This window comes from Camelus ferus, chromosome X (genome assembly GCF_009834535.1).
Source record: "Camelus ferus isolate YT-003-E chromosome X, BCGSAC_Cfer_1.0, whole genome shotgun sequence".
Classification (NCBI taxonomy): Eukaryota; Metazoa; Chordata; class Mammalia; order Artiodactyla; family Camelidae; genus Camelus; species Camelus ferus.
Genome location: NC_045732.1, coordinates 73,146,761 through 73,151,409, shown reverse-complemented (window position 1 = coordinate 73,151,409; position 4,649 = coordinate 73,146,761). Strand labels below are relative to the sequence as shown.

Genomic DNA, 4,649 nt, shown 5'->3' with positions numbered 1-4,649 from the left:
ATCTAAAATATATATGAAGAAATTATGGCTGATAACTTTCCAAACCAAAAAATGAAAATGGATTTCCAGGTACAAGAAGCACAGAGGGTCTCATATAAAATGGACCCAAACAGACCTACACCAAGACATATAATTAAAAAAGAAAAATTTGAAGACAAAAAGAGGATTTTAAAGACAGCAAGAGAAAACAGAGTTAGTTACAAGGGAAACCCCCTAAGGCTATCAGCTGATTTCTCTACAGAAACTTTGTTAGCCAGAAAGAGGTGGCAAGATATTTTTGAAATCCTGAAAGAAAAAATTGCAACCTAGGATACTCTACCCCCTCAAATTTATCATTTAGAACAGAAGGAGAGATAAAGAATCTCTCATACAAGCAAAAACTAAAAGAATACACAATATTAAACTTATCCTAAAGGAAATATTGAAAGGTCTTCTCCAAATAGAAAAGAAGCCACTAAAAATAAATGAACAAACTTAATTACCTTCCCACCCCAAAGAAAATAAAAATGAATAATTAATAATAAAAAAAGAAAAGAAAAAAGAAAAAAAGCCAGAATCTTTAGGAAAGGGGAAAAAAATCCCAAAAGGAAGGAATTACATAAAAGAACTGTAGATCACATAAGTAAGCCACTATGTAGATTTAAAAAGCAATCAAAAAATTTTATGACAGCAATTTTAACTACAACAAACAGTGAAAGGATAAACATGAAGATGTAAAGTAGAACATCAAAATTATAAAAGGTGGAGTAGGGTAGTAAGAAAATGTAGATATTTTAAAATGTATTTCACCTTATATGACTACAAGTCTAAAGCAAGTACATTTGGTAATGGGTTAACATACGTGAAAACCAGGGTAACCACAAATCAAAACCATACAATAGATTCACAATCCTCCCCTCAAAAGAGAACTCAAACATAATACAAAATAAAATTATCAAACCAAAAAATGAGAAAAAAAGGAACAAAGAAGAAATACAAAGTCAACTGGAAAATGAAGCTTAAAATGTCAATAAATACGTATCAATAATGACCTTAAGTGTCAATGGACTAAATTCTCTGATCAAAAGACAGAGTGGCAAATCTGATAATAAAAAAAAAAGAACCTACAATATGCTTCCTCCAAAAGACCCAGGTTAGGGCAAAGGACACACACAGACTGAAAGTGAGGGAATGGAAAAAGATATTTCATGCAAATGGAAGTGACAAAGTGGGGGTAGCGGCATTCCTAACAGATAAAATACTTTCAAAGGCCATAAAGAAAGATAAAGAAGGGCACCATATAACAATAAAGGGATCAATACTAGAAGGGATATTATGCTTGTTAACATATACGCACCCAATATAGGATCACTTAAATATATAAAACAAATACTAACATATTAATGGAAATTAAAAAAAAATAGTAGGAGACTTAACACCCCACTAACATCAATGGACAGATCTTCTAGACTAAAAAGCTGTAATGCAACTGAGCTCCTAAATGACACAATAGAACAGTTAGACTTACCTGGTATCTTCAGGACACTACATCAAAAAAAAAAAATTTCTTGCCAAGTGCCCATGGAACATTCTCTATGACAGACCACATACTAGGACACAAAAAAAACTCACCAAATTTAAGAGGATAGCAATTAGTTCAAGCATATTTTCTGACACATGGCATGAAACTAGGTATCAACCACAGAAAAAGAAATGAGAAATAAATGATTATATGGGGACTAAAGAGCATGCTACTAGACAATCAATGGGTCAATGATGAAATCAAAGTGGAAATTAAAAAACACCTCAATACAAATGACAATGAAAAGACAACCATGCATCATCTATGGGATGCAGCAAAAGAAGTCCAGAGACAGAAGTTCATAGCAATACAGGCCTTCTTCAAAAAACAAGAATAATCACAAATAAACAACCTAATTTACCACCTAAAAGAATTAGAAAAAGAAGAACAAACAAAACATAAAGTCAGCAGAAGGAAAGAAATAAAGATCAAAGAGGAAATGAATAAAATAGAGATTTTTAAAAAATTGGAAAAAAAGCCAAGAGATTTTTTTTTAAAAGGATAAACAAAAGCAAGAAATCTCTGGCCAGGCTCAACAAGAGAGGACAGAAATAAAGAAAATAAAAAATGAAAGAGGAGAAATAACAACCAACACCACAAAAATACAAAAAAAAATTAGAAAATATTATGAAAAAGTATATGCCAATAAGTTGGACAACATAGAAGTGGACAAGTTTCTAGACACATAAAGACTGTCAAAACTGAATCAGGAAGAAATAGATAATTTGAACAGTTTAATCACTACAAGTGAAAAGGAATCTATAATTTAAAAAACTCTCTGCAAATAAAGGTCCAGGACCCAATGGCTTCATTGGGGAATTCCACAAAAGATACAAAGAATTTGTATTGATCCTTCTCAAACTCTTCCAAAAGACTAAGGAGGAGGGAACACTCTCAAAGTCATTCTATGAAGGACCATCACCCTGATACCAAAAACCAAAGACACTACCAAAAAAGAAAATTATAGGCCAATAACTTTGATAAATATAGATCCAAAAATCCTCAACAAAATATTAGTGAACAAAAACCAACAACATATAAAAAGAATTATACACCATGATCAACCTGGATTCACCCCAGGGTCACAAGGGTGGTTCAACATACAAAAAAATCAATGTGATAGATCATATCAATAAAAGAAAAGAAAAATCACATGATCATCTCATCCCAATAGATACAGAAAAAGCGTCTGATAAAATTCAACATTCAGTCATGATAAAAACTCTCACCAAAGTGGATGTAGAGGGAATATAACTCAACATAATAAAAGCTGTTTAAGACAAACCCATACCAACATAATACTCAATGATGAAAAGCTGAAAGCCTTTCTGTTAAAATGTAGAATAGGACAAGGATTCCCACTCTCACCACTTCTATTAAACATGTTATTTGAAGTCCTAGTCACAGCAATCAGACAAGCAAAAGAAATAAAATGGCATCCAAATTGGAAGGGTAAAATTGTCATTGTATGCAGATGACACAACCTCTGTATAGAATGCTCTAAAAACTTCACACAAAAACTATTATAACTTATAAAAGTATTTGGCAAAGTAGCAGGATACAAGATTAACATACAGAAATCTGTTGCATTTCTTTACACTAACAATGACATATCAGAAAGAAAATACAAATAAACAACCCCTTTTAAAATCATGTAAAAAATATTTAGGAATAAGCCTGACCAAGGAGGTAAAAGACTTAAACTCTGAGAACTATAAAACATTGAGAAATGAAATTAAAAATAATTCAAAGAAATGGAAAGATGCCCCATGTTCTTGTATTGGAAGAATTAATATTGTTAAAATGAACATAATACCCAAGCAATTTACAGATTTAATGTGATCCCTAGCAAATTACCCATGACTTTATTTTTTTTTTTTTTTACAGAACTGTAACAAATAATCCTACAATTTATATGGAATCACAAAAGACCCAGCAATCCTGAGGAAAAAGAACAAAACTAGAGGCATTACCTTCCCAAACCTCAGCCAATACTAAAGAGCTACAGTAATCAAAACAGCATGGTATTGGCACAAAAGCAGACATATGCATCAATGGAACCGAACAGAGAGCCCAGAAATAAACCCACACACCTATGTTCAATTAATCTTTGACCAAGGAGGCAAGAATATGCAATGGAGAAAAGACAGTCTCTTGTAAATGGTGTTGGGAAAGCTGGACAGCTACCTGTAAATCAATGAAATTAGACCACTCCTTTACACCATACACAAAAATAAACTTAAAATGGCTTAAGGACTTCAATATATGACATGACACCATAAAAAACAAGAATTGAACATAGGCAAAACATTCTCTGACGTAAATTGTAGCAATACTTTCTTAGGTCAGTCTCCCAAGGTAAAGGAAATAAAAGTGAAAATAAACAAATGGGATATAATTAAACTTACAAACTTTTGCACAGCAAAGGAAATCATCAACAAAACAAAAAGACAATCTACAGACTAGGAGAAAATATTTGCAAGCAATGTGACTGACAAAGGCTTAACTTTCAGAATATACAAACAGCACAAACCACTCAATAGCAAAAAAAATTAGCAAGCCAATCAAAAAATGGGCAGTAGACCTAAATTTCTCCAAACAGGACACACAGATGGCCAACAGGCACATGAAAAGTTGCTCAAAATTGCTAATTTTCAGAGAAATGCAAATCAATACAATAAGATATCACCTCACATTGGTCAGAAGGGCCTTTGTTAAAAAGTCCACAAACAATAAATGCTGGAGGGATGTGAGAAAAGGTAACCCTCTTACACTGTTTGTGATAAAGTAATTTGGTGCAGCCACTATGGCAAACTGTATGGAGATTCCTTAAAATCTAAACTAGTTACCATATGATCTAGCAATCTGACTCCTGGGCACATATCTGGAGAAAACACTAATTCAAAAAGATACATGCACCCCAATGTTCATTAGCAGCACTGTTTACAATAGCAAAGACATCAGAGCAACCTAAATGTCCATCAACAGATGACTGGATAAAGAAATTGTGGTACACACACACAGACACACAATGCAACACTACTCAGCCATAAAAAAGAATGAAATAATGCTATTTTCAACAACATGG

The 4,649-nt window shown here is 32.8% G+C and overlaps 1 long non-coding RNA gene across 1 annotated transcript in view; it reads left to right on the top strand.

Moving 5' to 3' along the window:
- Positions 1-2,107: 2,107 nt before the first annotated feature.
- The window catches only part of LOC116661978, a 14,483-nt gene continuing 11,941 nt past the window's right edge, over positions 2,108-4,649 (top strand). Inside the window, exon 1 of the long non-coding RNA XR_004317940.1 lies at positions 2,108-2,293. This is a non-coding gene — a long non-coding RNA (uncharacterized LOC116661978). The remainder of the gene's footprint in view (positions 2,294-4,649) is intronic.